General features: G+C 40.1%; 1 long non-coding RNA gene across 1 annotated transcript in view; it reads left to right on the top strand.

The window, feature by feature from the left end:
• Positions 1–2,480: 2,480 nt before the first annotated feature.
• The window catches only part of LOC109562481 (uncharacterized), a 120,414-nt gene continuing 106,122 nt past the window's right edge, over positions 2,481–16,772 (top strand). Inside the window, exon 1 of the long non-coding RNA XR_011568041.1 lies at positions 2,481–2,600. This is a non-coding gene — a long non-coding RNA (uncharacterized lncRNA). The remainder of the gene's footprint in view (positions 2,601–16,772) is intronic.

The following is a 16,772-nucleotide window of genomic DNA, read 5'->3' on the forward strand; positions in this document are numbered from 1 at the left end:
ATATAGGTTTTAAATTTTGAAACATATGGGCAGGCTGTACTTCAGGAGCATAGAAATTTATATTCTTAAATTGCTGCCATCCACTGTTTTCTCATACCCTTGCCAATATTTGATATTGTCAGTTGATATTTTTAAAAACTTAACAGAGAGACATAAAAAGTTTGATCTTATTGTTTTATCATATATTTCAATTTTATTATTTCTGAGGTCCTTTTTTTTTCACTTTTTTTAGCAACAGCATTTTTCTAGTTACCAGTGGTTTATTAATCCTTCTTACTGAATTTTCAGTAGGTCACTTTTTTTTTTTTTTTGCAGCTAATTGTGGATTTGAGTATTAAGTCTTTGTTACATTTTTGAAAGTATTTTCCTTGTTTATCATTGCTTTTTAATTTGGTTTCAAGTATTAACAATTTTTTGCCATTTGTAGGTTTTAAAAATTTTAAATTATCAGTGTTTTTTGAATTCTGTTGCATACTTAAAAAGACATTCTCCATCTATATTTAAACAGAATAGGAAGAGGATGAAGAAAAGAGGTTATATAGATAGACATTTTATAATTTATAAAGGTAGGAAAACAAGCTACTCAATTTATATTCTAATCAAATTACAATGAAGCAAACAAACAATAATAAAAAATGTCTGCACCTATTTGGCTAAGGACTAAGTTAAGTGAAGTCGCTCACTCATGTCCAACTCTTTGTGACCCCACGGACTGTAGCCTACCAGGCTCCTCTGTCCATGGGATTTTCCAGGCAATACTACTGGAGTGGATTGCCATTTCCTTCTCCAGCGGATCTTCCCGACCCAGGAATCAAACCTGGGTCTCCAGCATTGTAGTCAGACACTTTACTGTCTGAGCCACACAGGAAGTCCTAATCAGATAAAAGTTAAAGCTTTTTACCCATTCTATGGTGGTGTGCTATCAGTACATGGAGAAATACTTTCACTGATTCAACAAATATTAAGTACCAGGTACTGGGCTAGGTTTTGATTCAGAGAGAAAAAGATATTGATTACAAAAATAAGTAAAATTGCCCCTGCCCACGAAGAGTTCACAGACTATAATAGTCATGTAGGGACAAGGGACTGTGGAACCCTTGGCTCCTCATTCCTTCTTCCTTCTCTGTTATTCTGCTTCTAAACCATCAAAGAAATAATTGGTAAATGCTAGAAATCCTGCTTTCTTGAAGGAGTTTGATGAAAACATTGCTTAAAAGACTCCAAACTGTTCTTGTGTATCTACATTCACGGCAGTCTCTCTGCAGGGAGACACTTATGCCTTTGAGACACTCCCTGTGTCATAACATCTAAACCTGTAGTCATGTTTTATGGCAGGAAAATGTTTTCAAAACATCTGTACTATTTAATCAGCCAAGATGCTTTGTGAAAAATATTTGTGAATGCCTCCATTAGGAGGTGCTCACTTAATTGAAGTAGTGCATGAAAATATTTAAAATATTTTGTCATTTTAACTCTGTGTGTGTGTGTTTTGAATGTGCACATGCTCATGTGTAGAATTTCATATATAATTATGTTTTTCAGTTAGCACGATTATTTAATTTTGTTAAGGAGAATGGAAACCATTAAGAATAGAAACTAAGGTCTACTTTATAATGAGAGAAATAATAGTCCTTTTTTGTTTTAATAGGATTTTAGAAATTATTTACCTTTATTATTCAGTCTTCGCAAAAAAAAGCCTGTGAAATAAGAACCACTCTTTTTATTTTACGTAATGAAGAAATGTGGTGATTGGGTAATTGAAGTTTCCAGGTTAGTAAATATCAAAGATGAAAACAGAACTGCAAGTTTCATTGCTGTTTCTACCTAGGCCTGTCTACCCAGTAAGGAAAAAAGTTGAGAGCTAGTTCCCAATTATCTGTGGGTGAATCTAATGAGACTATAGCCCCTTATCACAGGTTCTGCTTGTAGAAACAAATCTCCCTTTTTAATCGTGCTTGCACATTGCAGTAGGAAGAACATGCTTAGGAGTAAAATAACTGGGTTTGAATTCTAATTCTGCCACTTATTAGCTGTGCGTATTTGGACCTAAACTCTTTTCCTGGTATTCAACTAACATTGCCAGTGATAATACATACAGTGCAGATTTGTTGTGCAATCTCTGGCATGTAGTCGGTGCTCCAGAATCACCTAGAAAACCATTACCTGATCTCTCCTGGAATGGTGTCAAGAGACACAAAATGTTTGGGGGAATAAAGAGTTGTAGGGGATGGAATGATGTACACAGTGGCAAGAGATAAGAGTCAGTTTTGAGCCCTGTATTAGCCCATATGCGAAGAATTATTTTTTGGCCATGGTTGCATTCCTGCTCATGTTCACATATGTCTACATATGCATTATATTATATTAAGATAGAAATGGGGAGCCTTGAAAACAGAAATGTAGGATTGGCTGAATCTTTTTTACAGAGCTCAAAATGAATTTCATAATCCCTTTTTTCCCCCTTCCTTTTATAGCTGATGGCCTCTGTGTCTTCAGATGTTCACTCAGCGGGGACACTGAATGTTGCTGGGTGGGGAAGGAGTCCATCTTGATTACTCTGGGCTACCACAGTGCTTTGCTGAAGTTTTCGTCTCATGCTGGTAAGTTTTGTGCCTGTCCCAACTCCCTGACTTCAGTTCAGTTCAGTTACTCAGTTGTGTCTGACTCTTTGCAACCCCATGGACTGCAGCACACCAGGCCTCCCTGTCCATCACCAACTCCCAGAGTTTACTTGAACTCATGTCCATTGAGTTGATGATGCCATCCAACCATCTCATCCTCTGTCATCCCCTTCTCCTCCCACCTTCAGTCTTTCCCAGCATCAGGGTCTTTTCTAGTGAGTCAGTTCTGTGGTACATATACACAATGGATTATTACTCAGCCATTAAAAAGGATGCATTTGAATCAGTTCTAATGAGGTGGGTGAAACTGGAGCCTATTATACGAGTGAAGTAAGTCAGAAAGAAAAACACCAATACAGTATACTAACACATATATATGGAATTTAGAAAGATGGTAATGATGATCCTATATGTGAGACAGCAAAAGAGACACAGATGTATAGAACAGTCTTTTGGACCTTGTGGGAGAAGGGGAGGGTGGGATGATTTGAGAGAATAGCATTGAAACATGTGTATTACCATATATGAAATAGATCACCAGTCCAGGTTCAATGCATGAGACAGGGTGCTCAGGGCTGGTGTACTGGGATGACCCTGAGGGATGGGATGGGGATGGAGGTGGGAGGGGGTTTCAGGATGGGGAACACATGTGCACCCATGGTGGATTCATGTCAATGAATGGCAAAAACCACTGCAATATTGTAAAGTAATTAGCCTCCAATTAAAATAAATAAATTAATTTAAAAAATAAATGTTCTGTAGAATTTACCTGGGAATCTATTGTTTGTTGAGAGTTTTTAAATGACTGGTTCAGTTTCATTACTGGTAATCAGTCTGTTCATATTTTCTATTTCTTCCTGATTCAGTCTTAGCAGATTGTACATTTCTAGGAATTTATCCATTTCTTGCAGTTGTTCACTTTGCTGAGGTATAATTGTTTGACAGTCCGCAGTTCTGATTGGGTTATAGTTGAATCAATTTTCATAAAAATAAGAAATTCCTATTTTTGATCATGAAAATCAGGATGTGGCTTACCTCAGCATGTGAATGTTTCATAATTTCTTGGTACTTTATGGATTTCAGTAATTGAAGGCCTTAATAAATGGAATTTTTCTGAGTCATGTGATCAGACATAACCAGATTAAAAGCAGACTATGATTTTGGCTTTCTATACTATAAACATTTAATATATTATCTCATCTCATATACCATTCACTTAAGGGAGAATTTAATCAGATCATCTTACTGATGAGGAAACTGAGATTCAGAGAAAATTGGTCACTTGCTCAAGGTAATATGACAATAATTAACTGACCAAGGATTTGAATCTAGAGTTACCTACTCCAGAGCTCATGTACTCTTCCCACACCACAATGCATCCTTCTGTAATGACACACAGTTAGTTTTAAGAAAGAAAGAAACCGGTGAAAGAATAAGGTGCAATTGCACAATTGAATGGAAAAACCTCTCCTTTAATGTGTTCACACTTAGAGTACTTAATGCTTGAGGTTATCCATGCTTCAGGAATTCTCTGATGGTCTAGTGGTTAAGACTGCATGCTTGTACCGCTAGGGGTCTGGGGGTTCCATTCCTGGTTAGGAAACTAAGATCCTGCATGCCCCTGAGGCACAGCCAGGGGGGAAAAAAAAAGATATCTATGTTTCAAGCTTATTGTACTGTTCAGAATTGGTACCAAAATCTGAGCAGGCCTGGAAACTTCAGGTTTTAGGTACTCTTGAAGTTGAAGCTGCCTTCATTTTCTGGATGAAACTTTTCTTTGAATCTTTGCATGGCAGTGAAATGGAAATTTCGAGATACCAATAGACAAAGTGTAAATAATTCGGGATGTGTTTTATTCCTTATGGCATCCAGTGACCAAGCAGTTTCCATGTACTACTCCCATACAACTTCCATCTCTCTACCTGAATGAGATAATCATAAATAGCCTGGAAAGTTATAAGACCCAGAACCAACATGGCTCACTGAGTGTTGGGGGCCTTGATCCTACACCAAGGTTCCTGCTGTCATTCTGTTGACTTACTTGACTAGGAAAGATAGTATACAGACCTCTTCTATTACATTTCTTGAGACAGAAAATTTGGGTTCAATAATTTAAAATACTGAGGTGCTTTTAAAACTGTTTATACCAGTGGGGGGGAAGAAAAGGCAAGAGAGTAAGTTCCTAAATAAGGAGCCCTTTAGGTGGGACGAATTCTGTATCATGAATTCTTAGTTGGTTCAGTGTATATTCTGTGTTTTAGGAATGAGCATAAAGACCTGGTCTCACCATGCTTTAGAGCACTGGCTATAACTTATTAGTCTTATTTATTATTAGTAGGAAGGGAAAATAATTGTTAACAGGAATTTCTGTTGTTTTGAGAATTTTGCCAGGGATGCCTTATAATAGTTTCCTCTTCTGGAGTTCGTGTGTTTCTTGATCTCTGCTGAAGTGAATACCAGCACCAAAAGGATTGCAAATGCAGATGTTTGCAAATTGGTGGTTGTCCATGGTTTAATTTAATAGTAGTTTTCAGACTCAATGAACGTCCCTGGGGAGTTGGTTGCCTGTCTGATTTTCCTGGCCCTGGAAACTGAACAAACCAAGCAGCTGATCCCTCATTCTGGATCTGTCAGGGCAGGTTGCAACGCAGACCCGAGTCCACAGCTGCAGGAAGGTAGTCGCAAGTGAGGAACAAGCTGGCTGTGCCTCAGAGGTCCCAGGTGGCCCAGATCCCAGGTGGCAGTGGGATATTGATTGTCATTTGTCAGCCTGGGTGTTGACAGAAGGCTGTCTACTGGTGTCACTGCCCATCAGATACAATTGCTGAATTTTTGAGATGTGCTGTGCTTTTCTGGAGTAAGAGGATGTGGCGTTTGAAATGTGAGAGTTCTATTTTATATTTAGAAGTGAGTGAGCAGCTGCCAATTATCTGTAACTTGGGTAAGAAAGAAAATCCAACTGTACTGGGGATTGCCCTGTCTTGATAATTAGGTGGAACCACTAAGAAAGAAATGAGCCAATATTCAAATGTCTGTGTGAGGAATATTTCTTCTTTCCCTTCTTTCCTTCTTCAGAATTGTTACTCAGTGATCTCCAGGCCTGATTCGGTTACATGTTAAATAATCTCCAGTAATCTGAAAGACTACTGTGAAATCCAGTGCACTTAAATTCATTTTATTTTAGAAACAGTTCAGTTAAGTTGCTTAGTCATGTCCGACTCTTTGCGACCCCATGGATACTGAAGCGTGCCCAGCTTCCCTGTCCATCACCAACTCCTGGAGCTTACTTAAACCCATGTCCATTGAGTCAGTGATGCCATCCAACCATCTCATCCTCTGTCGTCCCCTTCTCCTCCCGCCTTCAATCTTTCCCAGCATCAGGGTCTTTTCTAGTGAGTTAGTTCTTCACATCAGATGGCCAAAGTATTGGAGCTTCAGCTTCAGCATCAGTCCTTCCAGTGAATATTCAGGACTGATTTCCTTTAGGATTGACTGGTTGGATCTCCTTGCAGTCCAAGGGACTCTCAAGAGTCTTCTCCGACACCACAGTTCAAAAGTATCGGCACTCAGCTTTCTTTATGGCCCAACTTCCACATCCATACATGACTACTGGAAAAACCATAGCTTTGACTAGATGGACCTTAAAAACAGTGGGGATATTTAATAGTGACAGATGTCGACAGAGAAAAAAATGACATTTTAATTAAATGGAGTTGAGATAATTTCTGTGAAGCATTATGTATCTACTAGATATGTGCAAGGCTTCCCTGTTCATTCATTCATTTAACAAATATTTATTGAGAGTCTGTTAATAATCATTAATTCATTTAACAAATATTTATTGAGAGTCTGTTAATGTTCATTCATTCATTTAACAAATATTTATTGAGAGTCTGTTAATGTTCATTCATTCATTTAACAAAGATTTATTGAGAGTCTGTTAATGTTCCAAGCACTTGTTTATGTGCTAAAAATGCGGTACTGAGTAAATATAAGTCCTTGAAATTGTATAGCTGACATTTTAAGAGAAGGACACAGGCAATTAGTAAATGAACATACATACATGGTGGATTGTGTGTGATAAATATTGAATACAAAAATCAGGCAAAGAGGCAACCAATAAGGATTAAGTATGTTTACTGTATAGGTTATTTTGGGGAGAAATCACTGATAAGATGTCTGATGTATAAGCAGGGAGCTGGAAGGGAGGACCCTTGTATTTATCTGGTGAGACAGACAGGTGAGGAGAACTGCAAGGACCTTGAGGCAGAGTACACTTACAGAATGGCACTAAGAACAGAGAAGGAGAATGGTGAGCTCAGAGAATTAGAAACCAGTCAGGGGAGACACTGGAAGTCATGGTGAGGATGCTAAGGGATATTGAAAACATCTGAGGTCAGGAAGCAGAGGCCCAGCATTGCCTGAGCATTATATAGGTACTTTTTTATACTTTGAAAGGTATGTGTTTATATTTTCTCTTATTGCCATTCTCACAGCAGCCCTGTAAAGTTGGTATATTTATTATTACTTATTCCCATTGTTAGTGGGCTTCCCTGTGGCTCGGTGGTAAAGAATCCACTCGCCAGTGCAGGAGATGCAAGAGACTAGGGTTCGGTCCCTGGGTCGGGAAGATCCCCTGGAGAAGGAAATGGCAACCCACTCCAGTATTCTTGCCTGGAAAATCACATGGACAGAGGAGCCTGGCAGGCTATAGGCCATGAAGAGTCGGACATGACTGAGCTGCTAAACAACATTCCTATTGTTACACAAAGACACTAAGATTCATAGATAGGAAGGAAGTTTCCCAAATGACAGAGAAAATGTTAGGCTCATGTTCTTTCAACAATTTCCCATCTGTCCCTGCACTCTTCATGAGTTGACATTAATCTAGAAAACTCATATCTTTAATTGGGATGATAATACAAACATGGGAAAACCCACTTTTATCAACATTCCACTACATGAGAAAAAGAAAGACACAGGTAAACCTTATTCTGGGAGTAATGGAGAACTTCTGAATATCCTTTGAACAGGTTCATTAATTTACAACATTTTTCGTGTTTTATCTATCTCTTTATATATGTGTACATATATATAAACACGTATTATATTTCTGAATCATTGGAGAGTAACTTGCATATGTCATAGTTCTTTACTCTTTACTTAGATTCAGGAATCTAACATCTATACAATATTTATGTTTATTTTACCATCTACAGCCCATTTTCATAAATTACACCAGTAATGTCCTTTATACAGTACAAGCTGGTGCAGTGGTAAAGAATCCACCTGCCAGTGCAGGAGGTGCAAGAAATTTGGGTTCAATCCCTGGGTGGGAAGATCCCCTGGAATAGGAAATGGCAGCCTACTCCAGTATTCTTGCCTAGAAATTCGGTGGACAGAGGAGCCTGGTGGGCTACAGTCCATGGGATTGAAAAGAGTTGTACACAACTGAGTGACTGAGTACACAGACACAGACACACACACACACAGACACACACACACACAGACACACACACACACACACACACACAGTCCTTTAGAGCATTTTTCCCCTTCTCTATTTCTAAATCTGGTCCAGGATCATATATTGCATTTAGTTGTCACTTCTCTTTAGACTCCCTTTGCTGTAACAGTTCCTCAACCTTTCTTTTCATGTCATTGTGTTATTCAGAGAACAGGGGCCAGTTATTTTATAGACTATTCCCTAGTTTGAGTTTTTCTGATGTTTCCTCATGGAAAACTTCAGGTTATGCATCCCCTGTCAGTAAACTATGTAAATGTTCTTATGTCCTTCTCAGGATTTCGCATCAGGGAGCACTGAGATCTATCTCCCCCTTTTTGATAATAGAAATTTCAATCACCAGGTCAAGATACTTTTAGTTTCTCCGCTATAAAGTTACTGTGCTTTCCCTGATAGATAGAACTAACAAGCAGTCTCTAGGAAGGCATTTTGAAATTACTCAAATATCCTGTTCCTCGTTAGTATTCATTTATTATCTATTGCTTAAAGATGGTTTGCTGCTGCTGCTGCTTCTAAGTCGCTTCAGTCATGTCTGACTCTGTTCGACCCCATAGATGGCAGCCCACCAGCTCCCCCGTCCCTGGGATTCTCCAGGCAAGAACACTGGAGTGGGTTGCCATTTCCTTCTCCAATGCATGAAAGTGAAAAGTGAAGTCGCTCAGTCATGTCCGACTCCTAGCGACCCCATGGACTGCAGCCCACCAGGCTCCTCCGTCCATGGGATTTTCCAGGCAAGAGTACTGGAGTGGGGTGCCATTGCCCTCTCCAGGAAAGACAGTTTACTTTATAAAATATATTTGTGGGCAAGATCCTGCGATCTTAGTAAGTCACTTAGTTCTTGTAGGTTTCTTGTGTAGATTCTTAGGATTTTCTGCATAAATGATTATGTATTCTGTGATTAAGACAGAATCTGTGAAAAAAGACAGTTTTACTTTTTTCCTTTCATATATATATATATGTGTGTGTGCTTTAAAGTTTCTTTTTCTTGCTTATTGAACCAAGTAGGATGGCACCCCACTCCAGTACTCTTGCCTGGAAAATCCCATGGGCGGAGGAGCCTGGTAGGCTGCAGTCCATGGGGTCGCTAAGAGTTGAACACAACTGAGCTGACTTCACTTTCACTTTTCATTTGCATGCATTGGAGAAGGAAACGGCAACCCACTCCAGTGTTCTTGCCTGGAGAATCCCAGGGATGGGGGAGCCTGGTGGGCTGCCGTCTATGGGGTCGCACAGAGTCGGACACGACTGAGGTGACTTAGCAGCAGCAGCAGGACCTCTAGTACTATGTTGCATAGAAGAAATAAAGAGAGGACATCCTTACCTTGTTTGTCTTCAGGGCTAGCATTTATTAGCTATAGTTCTGTTTTTGTCGATGTCTTATATCAGTTTGAATAAAGTCCATTCTATTTCTAATTTATGAATAATTTTTGTGAAATTCTGTTTCTGACTCTGTGATGATTGCCTCATTATCATGATGTATGATCCTTTCCTTGTGTTGCTAAATTAGATTTGCTAGAATTTTATAAATAATTTTTGTGTCTATATTCCTTGGGCTTCCCTGGTGGCTCAGAGGTTAAGCGTCTGCCTGCAATGTGGGAGACTCGAGTTCGATCCCTGGGTTGGGAAGATCCCCTGGAGAAGGAAATGGCAACCCACTCCAGTATTCTTGCCTGTAGAATCCCACGGAGAGAGGAGCCTGGTAAACTACAGTCCACAGGGTCACAAAGAGTTGTACATGACTGAGCAACTTCACGTTCATATTTCTTAGGTGTTGCTTTCTTAATGTTTTAGTTTGATTTGTGTATCAAAGTAATACAGGCCTTATAAAATTCAGGTTAGGTTCCCTAATCTGCAGACTTTGTATAGAATTTGGCATTGCTTCTTCCTCAAATGTTTGTTAAAATTAACAACTGAAGCCAAAAGGACCTTAAGTTTTCTTTGAGAGAAGATAGTTAACTACAGAGTCAGTTTATTAATATATATAGGTCTGTTTAATGTATCTGTTGTTTATTAAGTGAATAACTGAGTGAATAATGTATCTGTTTTTTATAATTGTTTACATCTTTCATGAAATTTGATCCTGTGATTAACTCTTGTCTTTTTAAAATTTGAGTATGATTGCTTTACAGTGTTGTGTTAGCTTCTGTTGTATACAAAGTGAATCAGCTATGTGTACACTTATATCCCCTCCTTGTCGAACCTCCTTCCATTCTCCCCATCTCACCCTTCTAGGTCATCACAGAGAACCAAACTGAGCTTCTTGTGCTCTAGCTAGATGCTTAGATCATTCATTTCAACCCTTTCTCTTTTTTTCCAATATACACATTTTACATTCTACATTTCTTTCTACGCAATGCCCTGCTGCTGCTGCTGCTATGTCCCTTCAGTCGTGTCCGACTCTGTGCGACCCCATAGACAGCAGCCCACCAGGCTCCCCCGTCCCTGGGATTCTCCAGGCAAGAACACTGGAGTGGGTTGCCATTTCCTTCTCCAATGCATGCAAGTGAAAAGTGAAAGTGAAGTCGCTCAGTCGTGTCTGACTCTTGGTGACCCCATGGACTGCAGCCTACCAGGCTCCTCCGTCCATGGGATTTTCCAGGCAAGAGTACTGGAGTGGGGTGCCAATGCCTTCTCCTAGCTGCATTCAATAAATTTTGTTATGTTCTGTTTTCCTTGTCATATGGTTAAAAATAATTTGTGTTATTTGGTTTTGGGCCTATGGGTTTCTTCTTTGATCTGTGGATTATTTGGAAGTATATTGTTTAATTTCCAAATATTTGGACACTTCCCTAATAGCTTTAGTGTTCTAGTTGGATTCTTTTGTGGTCTGAGAAGTGGTTTTTATGATTATTAGTGGTTTCAGATTTGTTCAAGTTTGTTTTCTGGTCTACAGTATGGTCCATCTTGGTGAATTTTCAGTATGCATTTGAAAATAATATGTGCTTTGTTATTATTGGGTGGACTGTTGTCTAAATATCAGTTAAGTCAAATTGATCTTTAACAATTCTTAGCCTACTTATTTATTAATTATATAGAGAGGAGAGTTGGAGTGACCAGCTATAACTGGATGCCCCTTTTGCTGTATAAAATTTGAGTATATTCTATTGAGTATATGTGAGATTACATTTCAGATAGTGAATCAAGAAACCAAAAAGTAAAGATTCCAAGTTTCCTGAAACTGTATTTCAATTTTTTCTCGTATGAGGAAAACTCAGACCTCGCTTAAACTCAGTTGGAGTGTGGTTTTCCATGCTTTTCTGCTCTCAGTATTTACTACATATTCTCTGGCCCCTGTTTCCTGCTGAACATGTGCACAAAATATGCATACTGCTGAAATATTTACGGATGAAATGACATCATGTCTGTGTTTTACTTTAAAATGTCCAGCTTAGAAAACAAAAATTACATGATAGCAGAAATGAATTAAGATCAATAAAGTCTTAGTACATTTTGAATCTTGATGATAGAAATCTTTATTAATCTATGTATTTTATATGCTTTTGAAAATCTTCATAATGAAAGTAAAAATATGTGAATAAGTCCATAAAAATATGATTTGGAGCATCAAGAGATATAGACATTTTTCAGGAAACATCTCATTTACCTATACGTTTATCTTCCTGCTGGTCATCTGAGGTATGATTATTGATCATGAGCTTTCAAGCTGCATTCAAATGCCCTCTTCAGATTAGAGTAGCAATGGCAGGAAGCTGAGGTGGCTGAAAAATAGAACTTGAGACCCTTTGTAGTTTGGGCTTTATTGCATAGTTACTGGAAAAACATAAGGTTATTTATGAATAATACAGGACAATCTGGGCTCAGCAATATTGTTTTTATCAGTCTTCCCCAGTCCCATCTCCCCATTCTTCTTTAAAGTGCCTTTAAATGCTTTAGCACTCTTGAGAGTTATTAAAGAAACTTATGTCATAAAATGGCTAACACAAAAGAGAATATGTAAATATTTGAATTTATTTATTCATTAAAAACAAAGTTGGAACTTCCCTAGTGGCCCAGTGGCTCCGTCTCTGCTCTCCTAGTGCAGGGGGCCCAGGTTTGATCCCTGGTCAAGGAACTGGATCCCACAAGATCTGATGCAGCCAAATAAATATTGTAAAAAAGTGTTAGCTGCACTATGTTGGTAGTGATGTGGGGAAATAGGCATTGTCACAGATTCCTGAAGAGTGTAAATTATGATAGTCTAGTAGAGGGTATGTGTCCGCGCTAAGTCACGTCAGTCTTGCCCGATTCTTTGAACTGTAGCCCTCCAGGCTGCTCTGTCCCTGGGATTCTCCAGGCAAGAGTACTGCAGTAGGTTGCCATTTCCTTCTCCAGGGGATCTTCCTGACCGAGGGATTGAACTTACATCTCTTACATCTCCTGCATTGGCAGGTGGATTCTTTACCACTAGCGCCACCTGAGAAGATAGAGAGCACAATTTGGCAATATATTTCATAATTAAAATGGATGCCTCTTTTGATCTTACTTCTAGGAATTTAATCTACAAATATACTCATAAATGGCAGAAATGAAATTTAAGAAAATATTGAAATTAACTCATTTTTTAAATAGCTCAAAACAACCAAAATGTCTGTCATCTGACTATTGGTGATTTGAAATGTGATATAGCTGTCTAAAAACAAAACCCTAGGCATACTTTGGAGAAAAACTTATAGATACACTGTTAAATTAAAAAAAATTTTAATGGGAAGGATTATTTGTCATCAATTTATATGTTTTTCAGTGGAAAAATACTTAATGTTTAAAACCCTCAATCATTCAAGCACTATGCTGGATGATAGGGATATAATATTCCCTTTCATTGATTTTCATTTGTTGAGCGACTTTTTACCAGGCAAGTGCCTCCCCCAACCTTCCCACCTTCTCTTTGTAAGGGAAGACTTTCTATGGTTCCCAGATAAGATAGTGATGCCCTGAAAGCAATTTGATTCATTTCATCTTAGGCTATTTTTAGTGTTTCCTATGGAGTCATGGTATATGGTATGAAAATGTTAATGTATCTACTGTTAGCATTTGGTTGTGATGATTATTTGCATATTATTTTGCATCCTACTATTTTCATGTACTACTCCATCGTAAGCATATTTCTCTATTTGTTGGACTTTATAAACATCATTGAAAATACATAAATTATATTCCTCAAAGAGTTTCTCTAGCTTACTTAACCCAGAATCTGTAATAGGATGTTTTGTTTCTACTTTTTAAATTATAAATATTTTTGCAATTATAATTGGTAAAAGCAAAATTCATTATATTACAAGTAAATGAATGTCTTTGAACCTATAGCTTTTGGATAGTTTCATTCGGATCAGTCCTCAGAAATTGAACAAAGGTGCCAAAGGATGTAAGCTTTCACTTCTTGCTCTAATACGTACTGTCAGACTGCTTTCCACAACACACGTTCTGATTTATGCTGACTCCAGGAGTGTCTGGGTGTATCCTTTCACTGAAACCTTAACAAAATTGCATGCTGTAAATTTGCTGATTCAGTTGTTCTTAAAAATAGTACATCATTTCAGTTTGAATTTTGTTGCTTTCTGTTCATAACAAAATTGAGGGCAGTTGTGTAGGAATCCCAGACTTTCAGGGCACTGGATGGCATCATATCTCTGCCATCACATGACCATCTACCAGACAGTGGAAATCAGAACTCTACATGGGTATTACTTTTCATTCCTTCTTCCCAGCCATACAATCCGATTCCATTTCCCTACTCCCCCGAAGTCAGACGCAGACATGTGACTCGCTTTGGCCAATATATGTGAGCAAGAGAGATGTGTCATTTCTGCCGGAGTGTTTCAGGAGCCAGTGTGAGCATTGCCACGTTCCTGCTTCCATGTAGCCACAATCCTGGGCACTTCTTGCCTGGGTCCTTTGGTGAGAATAACATGAAGTCACGGCCCCGCACTGAACTGTGCATGTGGCATAAATGAGAAGCAAATGTGGTGGTGCTCAGCCCCTGAGATTGTGGCGGTGGTGAGTTAGCAACATAACCCACCTGCCTGGGTGGCCCAGCCAAGCCCAGCCTCTCCACCTGCCTGCATGGCTGTGCCATTGCTCCCACGTTCGGGGCCCCTTCAGCACCACCAAACATGCAGCAGCCCTTCAAGTCAAGTGCTTTTCCAAACAAGGCAAGGGTTTGGTGGTATTTATGTACGATCCATTCAGTTCCAAGCAGCAAAGTGGGTGACAGCACCCTGCCATCTGCCAGCTCAAATTATTTTTGTCATCTCAGATTAAAGACTGTTTTAATATTCAGCTGGGAAATGACTTAATATGGGTTGGCTTCAGGCAGCTTTTAAAAAATTGCTTTTCCTTCACGATGGGCCCATAAAAGCTAATAAAAAAAAGCTAACATTTATGGATCGTCTTTCTGCTTCAGGGACTGTGCCAGCAGACTCTCCTTATTTCTCCTTGCCATGTGGAGGTCAGTGCTGTCATCATATAGGTGAAGACAGGGAGGCTCAGAGTACACATCCTTGTCAAGGTCATGCTCTGGTTAATAGCAGTACCAGGGTTTGAACCTGGGTCTGTGGGGGCTGTGCACTGGCCACTGCTCACAAGGGACTACCTTGGTTCGTCCCAGTCTTTCTCAAGGCCCCAAAATGAGCACGTTTTGGTCCTGCTAGACCCTTGCCCTTGACTGCTGTCATCTTAGCCTCTCATTGGCCTTAGTCATACCGTCATATTTCAGAGTGATGAGGGGGATGGTGTGATAGAATGTCCATGGGGCACTGTGGGAGGACAGCAAATGAACACTTACCTCACCCTGGCGCTCCAGGGGGTTTCTGGAAGATGGTACCTGGGCTGGGCAAAGAGAAAGAGATTTAAGGCATGGAGGCAGACCATGCAAGGAACTTCTGGCAGTTTGCTTTGATGAACAGAAACTGCAAGGTGGGAAGAGGGGTAGGAGGTGTGACTTGGCAGGGGGATCAGGGCCAAGTCATAAAGGGCCTCGTATGGGAAACCAAGGGCTGTGGGCTTTATTTTGTATGCCTCTGCAACTTTATAATGGCCTTTCATACATGTTGGGAACTTGTCATTTGGAAACAGTATCAGCCCTTGAGGTGAGCATTTGTGGCTAAGACTGCTTATTGCCTCTCTTCTATTGTCTCCTCCTTCCACATTATGAAGTTCTGTCTTTCTAGGGGTAATAATGACTATAATAAAAATCTACACCTCCCAGCCAGCCTTGCAAATAAAGATGGCAGTTGATTGAATAGGGTTTCTAGGAAATCTCCTTAACATGAGCTGATTCAGAGAGGAAGTACATCATTTATCCATTGCCCCATTCAGCTTCTTGCTACCTGGAGTGTAAATGTGCTTGCTGGAGCTGCAGCAGTCATTTTTGAGTATGAGGCACCCTGAGGATGGAAAGTAGGTTCTAAGAACATCAGAGGAGCATTACATGGTACCTGTGTTTGTTTGACTGTGTAACTGCTGAGCCAGTCTTACCTTGCCTAATTCTGGACTTCTTTTGTCTGAGAGAAAAGTAAATCACTCTGTCATTTAGGTCACTTTTATTTGAATTTTTATTATATGCAGACAAGCCTAGTCTGGACTTACATAGGATACATAACCCATTGATTAACTCTGTTAGTTCATTTTGCAGAGGAGTTTACCAGAAATCTGAAATGAAAACTTAAGTGATCTGATAAGGACTATGCAAGGAGTACTAGTGTCAGAGACAAAACTGAAGCCTGGGAATTCTGGCCCCAAAGCCTGTGTTTTATTTATTGTACCGTCTTGTTTGCCAAAGATGTGATTTCTGTTAATTCCCCCACTCCTCCATTACTGCACATTTTCAGGAGAACTGCCATGCAGAAGACTGACCTTAGAGTACCAGGTCACAGTTAATGATGTTATGTCCTGCGTGGGGCATCTGGTAAGACCTGGTGTGTTGACCGCTTTGTCCCAGCCCCTTCCTGAGCATGGGTATCCTTTGCCTTGACCATATGGCAGGAGGCCAATAAAACATAAAACCAAGTAATGACCATCTCTCCCTTTCTCCTGAGCCCCCTCCCTCCTGCCCAGAGCTGTTTTCTTGCCTCTGGGGCTCTCTGTGGCTGCTTGCATTGTGTTCTCCTGGCTGTGCAGAGAGATGGGTCATCTGGGCCCTTCTCATCCTGCAGGTACAGGATTGCAGGGGCATCTGGCTTGTCTTTCTCCCATCCTGCTGTCTGCCCCCTGGCTATGTCACTGCTCAATTAGCATCCCTAGCGCAGGATGGTGGTACTCAAATCTGTCAGTTCTGCGACTTGTTGGCATCTCAGCAGAGAGCTCAGCAGGAGAGGAGGTTGCTGACTCAAGGCTAATGTCATTTTCATATCGTCTGCACGGCTCAGTCATCTGCAAGATCCTTTTTACTTGCAATCAGTGGTTTATTGAGCATCCTCACTGACCTTAGGAAATACCATCAGCAACGTCTCCTCTGCCAGTAAATGGTCCTGAGCCAAGTGCTTTGTGCCTCTGAGTTCCAGGTGTGGCCAGGTTGTAGCCATGGCCTTCAGACAGTGCCTCTGAGCTGACCTGATGCTCATGGCTCCATGCCTTCTCTGACCCTGTGTGCCAGTGTTCCTGCACAGCCGAGCAGAGGAGCATGCCTACTG

Source organism: Bos indicus, chromosome 8 (genome assembly GCF_029378745.1).
Source record: "Bos indicus isolate NIAB-ARS_2022 breed Sahiwal x Tharparkar chromosome 8, NIAB-ARS_B.indTharparkar_mat_pri_1.0, whole genome shotgun sequence".
Taxonomy (NCBI): Eukaryota; Metazoa; Chordata; class Mammalia; order Artiodactyla; family Bovidae; genus Bos; species Bos indicus.